The sequence below is a fragment of the Danio rerio genome, chromosome 6 (genome assembly GCF_052040795.2).
Source record: "Danio rerio strain M-AB ecotype USA chromosome 6, GRCz13ab, whole genome shotgun sequence".
Taxonomy (NCBI): Eukaryota; Metazoa; Chordata; class Actinopteri; order Cypriniformes; family Danionidae; genus Danio; species Danio rerio.
In genome coordinates this window covers 25,653,269-25,667,173 of record NC_141026.1, presented here as the reverse complement: position 1 = coordinate 25,667,173, position 13,905 = coordinate 25,653,269, and the positions used below count along the sequence as shown (strand labels likewise).

Below are 13,905 nucleotides of genomic sequence, written 5' to 3'. Positions count from 1 at the left end.
GTTCGCAACACACGAGATATCGTTCTGTAGTCTACTTAAATAATAATGTTTAAATGATATCAGTAGTGACTATTATTAATTTAGGGGCAAAGATATCATGATATGCGTTAGCATTAAAACAATTAACAGGTGTCACAGCAAGAAAGACAAACACGACATATTTTGTCGTCTAAAGAGCATTGTGATAAAAACCCAAGAAACATTTCGTGTTATTCCTTAAAATAAAATTACAAATAAAATTGGACACATTTATTGATGATTATTTCTTTTTAAAAATACTCTTGAATAAAATTGCTTTATTTCGAATCATGTTTAGAGGGGAAAAAACTAAGAATAACTAGAATGATCAAATTAAATGACCAGAAGCTAGATTGCCAGATGATTTAGATATACGCATTGAGATTTTATTCAGCATTTGTAAAGTAATGTAATTCAATTAAATAAAAATATGTTTGAAATACACATTATCACTGCGTAAAGTTAGCTGGGAGAACACAAATATAGCCTGCGTCTTACATCAGGAATTAATAAATAAAGCCGTTGCCTAACTCTTAATTGAATAACGAAGGACCTAATTTATAAACGAAATTAAATGTCATCATTTGTACAAAAACATTCACGCCACACTGATCTAAATCAAGCAGTCAGCATTCTTAAAGCAGTCACTTTGATTTATGAGTGCAGCAGCCTGAAATATGTACTTAAGTGTAATATAGTAGATGTATTTAGTATAATAATTGTTAATATAATAATATAACTAATAATAATATTAATAATTTTAAAAAGAAGAAAAAGTAGATGAAAAAGAAGAAAATAAGAACATCAACTCTATTAAATAAAATAAGTCAAAGAAATAAATACTGCATGAGTAAAATTGTCTGCATCTTACGTAATTTAGAAAATAAACCTGTAATATTTGCTTTTAATTTAAACAGTCCTGTAACTTTGGTATAGATTTAGTCTTCATTGCTAATTTATTTTTATTTATTTTTGGCAATGTGAAAACTTTAAAGTAATCTAAATCAGTCTGCACTGAATGAGAGTTTACTGGGAATTGGACATGGAATTAATGTCTGGTTCTGCATAAACATATCTGAGTTATACCCAAATAAAAAGACCCTGATAATCATCACCTGTCAGACACTTTTGTAGCAAAATTTGCACCTGCCCTGTGACTTTTCAAAGACTGTCTAGACTCGTCTTAGAAAAGAAGACCTTGTTCTCTTTCTACATGTATCTGCACTCTGCAAATATAAACAAACCAGGTTTAGACGCCACTGTCACGCAGGAGAAATGAATTGCTCCCCTGTATCCTTGACACTTTATTTTTACCGAGGCCTGCATGTGTGAGTCTTGCGTGGGGCACAAAAGATCGTCACTCATAGCATCCATCTTGCTGTCAGCGAGCCGACGCTTTTTTGCAGAACATTCCTCGTCTGTGTTTTTTTGAGCGCAGTGCCATCAGATCCACTGCTGAAATGAAAAGAGGGAGCAAGAGAATGAAAAGAAGTGAAGAAGTGAAAAGAGAAGAGTGAAGGGGTGGGCAACGTTAAAGCAAACAGAGCTTAAACAGGAGAAGAAAGAGCCGCGTGACACCTCTGAGCGAGGGCAGAGCCCGAGGGAAAACCTTTGTTTGTGTGTGTGTGTGTGTGTGTGTGTGTGTGTGTGTGTGTGTGAGGGGAAAATACAATCAAACACCTACAGAAACACTATGGCAACTTCTCAATCATAACTCAAACCTAAATATGGAAATATACTGTGTGTTGTAAATGATCTGACTGAGGTTTGGTCCTCTTTCAACACTACCGTACTTTAAACATTCCAGTATTTCAATGTGTGGATCTGATGGGCGCTGTTGGTACTAATATGTGTTCATGTACTAGATTGAACTCTCACCAAAAGGGAATTTCACCACAGAACTCAAGTTTAACTGGGACGCTGTGCTATGTTTTCCATTTTGTAGGTACGATATAGGGCAAAATGTTTTGAAACAGAGGTAATGAGAGGAGGTTTTAAAGTGAATGAAAGGTAGGACAAGAAATAGTGTTGAGAGAAAGTGTTTAATAGATAGACATCAATAAGCGGGATTGCAAGGAGACCCAGGTTTAACTTGAACTGCACTTAACTAATTGGATCCTCTAGAGGAAATGGACCTGTATGAACCCCTGAGAGCCCCTTTAATGTGGCCTTAAGATATTGATCAGCTTGTCCCATTGAGAGACATAATTCTTTAATGCATCGAACCACAGTCTGAAGCCTGTCAAGAATATAAAGTGTGAGGAAAGAGGAATGTCACTCCATACTTTGGCGGGGAAATGACGCAGATCATTATATTACATACAAAGCATTGTCAAGTAACATTTAGATCAAAAATGCTTTAAACGGTACACTCAAAAGTGACTTATTTAAAATGAACTAAAATAACACAATTCTTGTTTTTGTTTTTTACGGAAGAACCTAATTGTTTTATGTTCAATCTACTTAAAAAGTAATATATATATATAGCCTATATATATATATATATATATATATATATATATATATATATATATATATATATATATATATATATATATATATATATATATACAGTGAAAGTCAAAATGATTATCAAAATGATTCATTAGGTTAATTAGGTAATTAGGTGGGTTAGGTTAATTAGTCAAGTTATTGATTAACCGTGGTTTAGTGGTTCTTTTAGTCAAGCTAGAAGAAGTAAGACTTTCCGTACATTAAAAAAAATAAATAAATAAAATAAATAAATAAATAAATAAATAAATAAATAAATATATATATATATATATATATATATATATATATATATATATATATATATATATATATATATATATATATTTATATATATGTATTATTGAAAACACATGGGAAATATTTGAAAAACAGTTTTATTAGAGGGCTAATAAATTTACAATATTTAATAAATTAATTTGTCCATTTGTTTGTTGTTTTGTTCGTTCTTTTGTTTGCTTATTTGTTCGTTCATTCATTCATTCATTCATTCAAGTAGTTCTGTCACAACAATCAATATATCGATTTATCACAAAGCATGACCTCAATCATTTTTTGTGATGCAATAAACAGTTGAAGTCAGAATTATTAGCCCCCCTGTTTTTTTTTTTTTTTTTCCAATTTCTGTTTAATGGAGAGATTATTCTTTCAACACATTTCTAAACATAATAGTATAAATAACTCAATTCTAATATCTGATTTATTTTATCTTTGCAATGATGACAGTAAATAATATCTTACTAGATGTTTTTCAAGACATTTCTATACAGCTTAAAGTGACATTTAAAGGCTTAACTAGGTTAATTAGGTTAACTCTGCAGGTTAGGGTAATTAGGCAAGTTATTGTATAATGTAGTTTGTTCTGTAGATTTTCAAATATATATATATATATATATATATATATATAAATATATATATATATATATATATATATATATATATATATATATATATATATATATATATATATATATATATATATATATATATATATATATAGCTTAAATGGGCTAATAATTTTGACCTTAAAAGGGTCTTTAAAAAATAAAAACTTTTTAAAATAAAAACCGAAATAAACCTAAAAAAAGACTTTCTCCAGAATAAAAAAAAGTCATTATTAGATGTACTGTGAAAATGTCCTTGCTCTGTTAAACATCATTTGGTAAATATTTAAAAACAAACACAAAAAATTAGAGGGGCCTAATAATTCTGACTCTAACTGTATATCACCCATTCTTAAAAAACAGCGATTGCACAGCCTCTGTCATCAAATCTCTATTGAAGGTATCAGTATGGTTAAAAAATATAGTATTTACTATAAATGAATAGTATATAGTATACAGTATATTTTCATGTGGGTTCCTAACTAAGTAGATCTGGTAGAGAATGTGGCCTGTTTAAAAGTATAAATTGACCTTGTTAAACATGTTACTTTTTTCTAGTTCTTGGTACCTTTCACTTTTTTTCATCTTCAACATTTTTTATTAATTTGTTTAGGATACATATATACGTTTTCACATTCTGATGTTAATGCCTAATTAAAAATAAATTATAATTTGTTCTTTGAAAGTTTACTTTCATCATGATGCTATTAGTTGAAATTAGAATTATTAAACCCCCTTTGCATTTTTTTTTTCTTTTTAAAATATTTCCCTTATGATGTTTAACAGAGCTAGAAAATTTTCACAGTGTGTCTGATAATATTTTTTTTTATTCTGGAGAAAGTCTTGCTTGTTTTATTTCGGCTAGAATAAAAGCAGTTTTTAATTAAAAAAAAAAAAAAAAAACATTTTAAGGGCAAAATTATTAGCTCCTTCAAGCTATATGTATATATATATTTTTTTGATAGTCTACAGAACAAACCATCATTATACTATAACTTGCCAAATTACCCTAACCTGCCTAGTTAACCTAATTAACCTAGTTAAGCCTTTTAATGTCACTTTAAGCTGTATAGAAGTGTCTTGAAAAATATCTAGTCAAATATTATTTACTGTCATGATGGCAAAGATAAAATAAATCAGTTATTAGAGATGAGTTATTAAAACTATTATGTTTAGAAATGTGTTGAAGAAATCTTCTCTCTGTTAACAGAAATTGGGGGGCTAATAATTGAGGGGGTTTAATAATAGATTTCATCTGTACCTAGTGGCATAAATTGATTGTAAAAGGACAGTAATGTTTTTATTGCAATAAGGTTGTGGTGCAATACATCGGACAACCAAAATTTTATATCGTGACAGGCCTACATTCAAGAGCTTCCCCAGTTTTCTAGGTTGTCTATGAAAGACTATAGCCTCATTTTTATTTGACAGATATGGAATGTTTTGAGAGAAAATGAAAGGGATTCAGTTTTACACATGCATCTTTCTGCTTTTCTTTGACACATTAAATGAATGATTTCACAATGTTCAAGATAATGTACAGTGTCATTCTGTAAAGTCATCATAAATGCACAAGCGTGAGCTTAAGCAATAAGCAAGTTTAACCAGTTTAAAGCTGCTCCACAGTAGGTAATTCCACTATAAAATCACTTTCATTTCAGTTGTAAACCCGTATCATCAGCTGTAAATCCATATCATCAGTTGTAAAGCAGTATCTAGCTCAGTTTAATGTTGTGTCAGTTCAGTGTCATAAATGTGTACAATTTGCAAGTTCATTTATTTATTTATTTTTTGCTGATTTCCTCTTACAGTGTGCACTTGGTTTAAAATCCAATTTCAGCTGGACTAAAAGAATAGTTCATAATTTTCAAACCTCATTAGTCTAACTAGATGAAATAATGCCAGTCTGTTTTTTGGAAAGTCAGACTTGTGGACTTAAAAATACCTTAGCCTCATTCATTCATTTTCTTTTCAGCTTAGTCCCTTTATTAATCAGGGTTCGCCACAGCTAAATGATTAGAAAACGTATTCAGCATGTATTTTACACAGCAGACGCCCTTCCAGCTGCAACCCAACATTGGGAAACTGTCTTAGCTTCATCCTGGCACATTTACACTTTAATGGAACTACAGTTTGCCATGCCAATATGCACCTGACATAAAAAACAGAGACAATGTCTTATTAATCCTTCAAATATTGCATCACATTGTAGCTTAGATATGCCCTAATCTTCTGTTGCTCAATTATAACATAAATAGAATTGTCTTTCAGTAGAGCAGAAAAGGCAGCGGGAAGCACTTTAGTCAAGAGAAGAGAAATGTTTCACAGGACTACAATTATCTTGATGACAGAAGGGTTTGTGTTTAATCTCACACCGTGGTTTTAGATGACTCGGGATGTTTCTCTGTCCTCTGTTGTTGGAAGTAAAGCATATCGCTGTCAGAATCCAAATGGTTCCTCTTGTGTTTCCCGCATGTACTTGTTTCTCCGTCACATAGTTAAGTTCAACTCTCTAGCATCTCTCCCACATGCCAAACCACAAGATGACTGCCAGTTTGAACAGATTGTCTCACATAGTTACTGCATGATCTTTATGGACATAAATTGCACACTTGGAAGTGTTTTATAGCTATATTGGGCCTGATTCTGAAATTCATGACTGACTGTGCAGGTTGATATGTACCCAGGACATTTTATTTACTGTATTTACAAGAGGAAGTAAAGTACTGTCAATGTGTTCTTTGCAAATGTAAAACAATATTCGTAAATCTGTTGGAATTTTCTTTGTTGTGCTAAAAACTAAAGATGTTTTGAAGAATTTGTTGCTGACCACCACTGACTTAGCATGGAATATTAAATTAAATTAAATTAAATTAAATTAAATTAAATTAAATTAAATTAAATTAAATTAAATTAAATTAAATTAAATTAAATTAAATTAAATTAAATTAAATTAAATTAAATTTATTTTAATTTAATTTAATTTAATTTAGGGCATTAGATGGCGCAGTGGGTAGCACAATCGCCTGACAGCAAGAAGGTTGCTGTTTCGAGCCCCGGCTCTCCCTGTGTTGCTGTGGGTTTCCTCCGGATGCTTTGGTTTCCCCCACAGTCCAAAGACATGCGGTACAGTTGAACTGAATAAGCTAATTTGCCCGCACTGTATGTGTGTGAATGCAAGAGTGTATGGCTGTTGTCCAGTGTTGGGTTGTGGGTGTAAGGGCATCCGCTGCGTAAAACATATGCTGGATAAGTTGGTGGTTCATTCTGCTGTGGCGATGCCTGATTAATAAACGGACTTAGGCGAAAAGAAAATGAATTAATGAATTTTATTTTATTTTATTTTATTTTATTTTATTTTATTTTATTTTATTTTATTTTATTTTATTTTATTTTATTTTATTTTATTTTATTTTATTTTTACCTGGTTTCCTCTAAGAGCTCTGGTTTCCCCCACAGTCCAAATACATGCGCGAGAATTGGATAAACTGGCTGTCGTGAATGAGTGTGTGAACGCGAGAGTATATGGGTGTTTTCCCAGTAATGATTTGCAGCTAGAAGTGCATTCGCTGCATAAAACATATGATGGAATAGTTGGTGGTTCATTATGCTGTGGTGAACCCAAATAAATAAGAGACTAATCTGCTCATTGATGGATTTGCTCTTCAGTGTTTGAACTCAGTGAATATTAAATCACACTGAACAAAACTAAACTTCAACACTGAAAACTGGACTGACAGTTTCAATTTACTATAATCTTCTATGTGAAGCTGCTTTGACACAATCTACATTGTAAAAGTGCTATAGAAATAAAGATGAATTGAATTGAATTGATCTAAGCCGAAGGAAAATTAAATTAAATTTAATTAAATTAAATAATAAAAAAATAACAATAAAAATAACATGGAAATCAATATTCATAATATTATATTTTTTCATCCGAAGAGAAAAAAAAAATTCATTAAGGTTTTAGCAAATGATGACAGAATTTTTTTTTTATGTGACTTTAATTGGGTGAACAACTCGGCAGGCACACAACATCATTACACAGTAATATTTTGTTAGATTTAGGTCATGACGTAAGTTGACCAAAATTCAATGTCTAGCCAGCGTCGATTAACAATGTCAAATTAAGTTGATATTTGGTTGATTTTAAGTTTTGTTTGAAAGTTTTGGAAAGTGAAATCAGATTCCAATGTCTGATAGTTGTCATAGTGGTAATATCCACACAATCTCAAGGTGTAACATGATTAGATGTTGATATTTGGTTGATTTTAGGTTGATTTTTGGACATTAAACATTCACATTGACCTGATGTTGGGTTCTGACATCCACTCAATTTTTATTTCCAACATCCCTATGACGTTGGGGTACAACTACAATATGATGTCATGTTGACGTCCTGTGCCAGCAGGAAAGTTTGAAGTTCCAAAACAGATTTAACGGTTGCACAAATGTAAAACGTACAGCTCCACTGATTTTATATGATTACTTCATTTGCTAAACAGAATGAAATGTAAACAACTGGACACAACAATTAAACTTTTGTCATTATTTTAGACAGTCTTAAATTGTAACAAATGGTGACATCATTTTAATTTTGGGGTGAATTTTTCCTTTAACTAAAATAAAAATAAATGAAAACATTATAATAAACCACTTTTTGATCTTCCTATACTGTAAGTTCAGCAATAGGATGTTAAATGAGTTTTTCTGATTTCTCAGACAATCAGCCAATGGCAATCTCTTTGTTTGTGTGTTTGTCTTTGCCAGTAAAAGCAAATGCTCTAGTTAATGTTTTAGCTGCTACATGGCTTTTATAAATCAATGTCTCTAATCTTCAAAGCTGCCGATGGATCAAACTGTCTCACCTATCAAGCAAAAGAGGGTGAGATGTGAGACAAGAAACCTGACGGAGCTATTGCACTTTGCTCTGCTGCTTCACTTTTCTACCTCTCTTTTGTTCGAAGGGGATAAATGACATGTAGCGGTTCATTTCTCTAATCCAAATGGCCACATTTCCCAGAATGCTTATCAGTGTTTACTGGTGTTCAACTCCAATTGTAAACCACAGGCAAATAAGACCTTCTCGCATGCGCTTAATTCTCACATGAATCGCTTTTATGCTCTGCAGATGCGGCAAACCCTGCGAACACAAACACCTCGAAGTTCGAAACCACCTGTTTGTGATTGTACAACGTGAATGTTTTTCACTAGCAAGTGGGCAAGCTCATTAGCTCTTTCATGTTACTCCATACCGGCTGGCAGCTTTTTCGACAGGAAGGTTGATCAAAAAAAACAATGTTTTTGAGAATTTGGACTGGGATGCACAAGCTCAGCCTCTTCAGGAGAAGCAGAGATGTAAGAGAGCATTGAGCTGGCTGTTGTAAACCTGTGGGGCAGGCTGTGTGTTTTTGAGAAGGCCCAGACCTCCTGGCGAGATCAGTGCTGGCGGAAAGCCCATGCTGGGGCTCTGCTGCAGGGGGGGTGAGTATATTTCCAGAGCAGAGCCTGGCTCTAGAGCCCAAACCTCTGCAGCAAACTCAACCTGATGCCTGCCAGGTTGCAGCGCACTAGGCCCAAACCAGCCATCTGCATCTCGTTTAAGTAGACGCCACCACACGCACACATACACAGGCTCAGAAACATGAGCGTTAGCACATATATCGCATACACACAGGATGGTATATGTTAGAATATGATAATGCTGCTGCTTTTTTTACTAATAGGCAGTTTTAAAGTTCAGTATGCCTTTTCATTAGGATGTTTTGCTGTAAGGAGCCATTACACATGCAAACTCAAGGGTCAAAAAGGTGCAAGAGCCTGCGGTACCTGCTATACTATATTAGCCACATTATACAGTATATATATATAAAAAATGTCAGTTTACCTGACATTGTCTTTTATGTTTAGATTTAACAACTTCACTATATTGCTAATGAAAAAATGGTCAGTTATTAAATTGTCTCTTTTTCATTCATGTCATAAAAGTCAATGAATCTAAACATATGGGCCTACAAAAAATCTGTTTTCACATTATTCAAAAATGGCGGACATCCATCTGCAATAAAATTGAATTTTAGGTTTTAAAAGAGAATTGAAGACCACCTTGAACAAAGCATACTTCTTGATATGATTTAAATAGTATATTATATACATTACCAGTCAAACGTTTGGGGTCGGCAGGATTTTTACTTGTTTTAAAATAAGCTTCTTCTGCTCACCAAGGCTGCATTTATTACATCAAAAATAAAGTACAAATTGTAAAATTGTAAATTGCTTATAAATTGTAATATACTAACTGTTCAAAAGTAGTTAATGATTTAATTTAATAACTTATTCCAGTGATTTTAAATATGAACTTTCAGCTTCATTACTCCAGCCGTCATAGTCACATAATCCTTCAGAAATCACTCTAATATTATTTATTATTATTATTATTAATATTATTATTATTAATGGTAAAAGTAATAAACGCAACAATGACTGGAGTAATAATTTTATTTGAAACTACAATAAGAAAGCAGTTTGTAATTTTAATAAATATTTAAAAATTATTATATATTTTTACATTTAATAAATGCCACCTTGATGAACATAATGATTTTCTAAAAAAATTCAAATAAAAAATGACCACAAACTTTTGACCGGTCGTGTACTGTACTTGTCATTTTTTTATTTTTTTTATTTTTTGATATTGTATTCCTGCAGATTTGTTTGCCAGTTGCTTAGAAGTATCATGTTCATGGATGTGCAAAGGATTAAAAACTTGTTATTACAATAGTATGAAACAGAGTAAGGATGTTGGAGCAAAATGAGGACGATGAGGCAATTGCTGATGAGAGATGCACACAAAAGCTTTTATTACGCTTTAATCAACCACTTAGAGTTTTTCTGGCCATGATCAAGTTGGAAATAATCAGCTCTGTTTTACAAACTAAATACAAATACCAGGCTCTGTTAAAATGCATCTCTGTGCAGTCTAATAAAATGCACAACAGATTAAAGCATCTTTGTTTTTTTCCTGTTTAATATGAATCAAAACCAGAAATCTAGAGTGTGTGACATCAATAGCATGGCAACACAGGACATAAAAAAATGGTATATACAGTATTGTGTCTTTAAACATCTAAGTATAGCGATACACTAGGCATGTGACGACAACCGTTTTCAAGGTATACCACGGTTTGGAAAAGCCAAGGTTTTAAAACTGCCAAAATTTTTTGCTATAACGTTCCTAAGGTGTATTTTAGATTTTTTATTTACTTTTTTTTTATTTTTTTTTTTAGCTTTTTACGATAACAGTATCTTTAGCAGAAAAGATATCCAGAGATGCCATTTTTAATTTTTAAATAAATCAAATCTAAAGTAATGAAGACAGCAGAAGTCAATAGCTATGTTTCCATCTACCTATTATTTATGCGTTTTAGATATGCGCATAAAAAATCGATTGATGGAAATGCCAAGATGCGCATAAATTTTAAAAATGCGCATAAAAAACTTATGTGCATAACTGAGTAGGATACATATTTTATACGAAAAGAAAAGATTTGCATAATCTACAATGAAAACACTTTTATCTAAAAAATTTCAGTATGCACTTTAAAAATGTCATTTTGTTATAAGAGATCATGTGATGATAAAAATGTGTGTGAATGGATAAACCAGCAGGCTGAGCACACTATAAAACATCTAAAATGTTGTTTTGATAATTCTAAAAGACCTTAAAAAATTCAGTATTAGTGTTATTATATTATTAATTACCTCCAGAATCAAAAGCGTCTGTGATCCATGTCTCTCGCCTTTAAATGCCACCACACCATCACTGCGTGTCAGGATTGCCTTCTGAGGCGCAAGTCATTTATTAAATGAAAAAAGGATTCACTTAGCTTCTCCTACTGCAGAAAATTCCATTTTTACTGTTGATATTTGGCGTCAGATAATCAGGAAGTGAGGACTTTGTTAACTTTGACTCGTTGGATGGAAACGCTGCATTATTCGCACGTCTTTTATGTGATAATCCAATTTTGCGCATAAAGTTGATTCGCATTTTTGGATGGAAACATAAATATTTAAAATATTTAGCCAGACATGTTTACTGTTCCAAAATATTTAAATGTTTCTCAAAATAAAATGTATTGTGATTAAAGGGTAAAAGTTTTATTTTTATTTTTACATTTAAAAAGAATTTACTTTAGAGGAGTAACCACAACAATTAAACTGTGAAATAGTGATATTTTTATCCAAGGTTATCATGCCGTCAGAATCTTACACCGGCCTATGCCTAGTATACATTAGCTATTTACCTTTACACTCCAGTCAAGCCAAGTGATGAAATTCAATAGCATTCAATAGCATTTTATACTGTAGATTACTAGCAAGCAGATTCACAATAATAAAGATGAACAACAGTGTTATTGTTGCTGTCAGTTAGACAAGCTCTTCAGTGATTATATTTTACTTGTGAATATCTGATCTGAATAGAGGAAAATAACCAGAGAAGATTTTCCAAGTAAAAGAAGGCGGGGCCTCAGAGCCACACCTACATATTACATCATCACCACGGACCAATGGTAGTCTGAAGGTGTTTAGCTTTTTATAAACTCCTGAAATGATCTTTGTTTTGTGCTGATTTTGTTCAAACAGATAACACGGCAGTGTATTCTTCAGTTTCATTTGAAGGAAATCAGGGCCGTTTCTGTGCCCAATTTGTGAGAGAATACTGTAAAGTGAATCTGACATTATTATATATATTTTTTTTCGCTTTAGATTGCTGGTAATTATAATTTTTTAAGAAACTGGACAGCAACACTGATTGTAAATGGGAGTCAAAACAATTCATTCATCAGTCTGACAATGTTTAACGTTGTCCAAAGTTCTGTCTTCCCATCTTACCGCATGTACATCTGTGGTCAGAGCACTTGAATATTGTTTTGAAATACAATGATCCTGCTTGATATGCAAGGACGCATTGACAGCTGCGGGCCAATGTATGAAAAGTGTATATTGACAGAAAAGAAATTTATTAATCAGAACGATGGCTAAAGAACAGAGAATATCAAGCCATGTTCCTTTCAAGAGTTGAAGCCTGCCGGGATTGGCATTTAATACTTTTTTTTTCCATGGATAAATTCCAGGTCTGAGAAGCGATGTGCATGATGTGTTATCATTCATGCTGTTGTAATTTTATGATAGAGTTGAGTTGGACTTTGTTGATTGCTTGTTTAATTATGAACAGCTGATAATACTCACAGATTGTATATAAGATCTTATAATTAGCAGTGAACCGTCACATTGAAGAAGGCTTTCAGCCGAAATGTCTGTGATTACTTTTTAAAACTTAATCTGGAATGAATCGCATAAACATCTTAATGCATAAATATTTGAATGACAAAATGAAGGAAGGAAATTCAGGAAATTGAGGAAATTCATTTTCATCATAGCATAGACTGAGGCAGAACATTTTTACTGAGACAAAAATTAATATTAACGCAAGATTGATGGCTGATGTGGTTGCTGCAAATATAGCAATGCATTCAGCCGTATTCCCGTTTCAAATAATCACAGACTGGTTATGTACTTGATATTTTAAAAACATTTAAATTAAGAGCTCATAATGTCCTTTTTATAAGACTGTGAATTTATACAGTAATAATGTTTATAAGACTTAAGATTTCCCCAGTAAAATGTTTATGACAGAAACTGATCCCAAGGCTCAGTCTGTCTTTTTTTACATGTTGGACATTAATCATATCAAGTCCATAATACCGAGATTCAGAAGCATGTAAAATAAACAGAACAGCTTCTTTTTCTTTGTTGCGAGAGGAACAATAGATAAATTGCTTGTTCCCACAAACATACAGTATCAAAAAGGGACATCATTCACAAGACAAAATGGCATGGTTAAGACATTATATTGGTCTTTCTCTACCTCCCCTGGGCAAAACATTCATTTTTGAGGCTTTTGGTTAATATTGCTTGTCTGATACATAATAGAACACAGATTCTCTTTACAACCACATGAACATAAAACTTTGAGTTTTTTTCTGGGTTTTCTTTTCAAGGCAAAGAATCTGAAAGTTTTAAGATGGAGGTGAGTGTTTCAATGGAAGCTGGGTTGCTTCTGCTCAGAACTGCTTCTCCTACACACTTATGACTTATTTTGACTACATTTGTAATTTCAGGCAGGTTCGTGTTATCACTTCACAGATTGAAAGTTGTTTCCTAGGAACACAGGGAATGTCATCCCTCATTGTCTGCGTTATTAGTGCGATGCAGAAATAAAGCAGTCTCCACATCAGTGATGGGAACCAGCTGAGGATAAATTGGCTGACTCTCACAACACAAACATTGTGTCTTTTGCTTAGAAGTCTGATACCGTTCACACAGGGTAAATAATACTTAGTCTGATTTGTTTAATAAAAGTGATCAAATAAACTGTATATTCTTGAAGATGCCTGTATGAACATTAAAAGTGCGAGAATATTTGTGC

The 13,905-nt window shown here is 32.5% G+C and overlaps 1 protein-coding gene and 1 long non-coding RNA gene across 2 annotated transcripts in view; both read left to right on the top strand.

Moving 5' to 3' along the window:
* Positions 1-13,905, top strand: part of LOC147843513 (uncharacterized) — a 721,012-nt gene that overhangs the window by 253,561 nt on the left and 453,546 nt on the right. The window lies entirely within an intron of this gene.
* The window catches only part of ntn1a (netrin 1a), a 124,307-nt gene that overhangs the window by 2,137 nt on the left and 108,265 nt on the right, over positions 1-13,905 (top strand).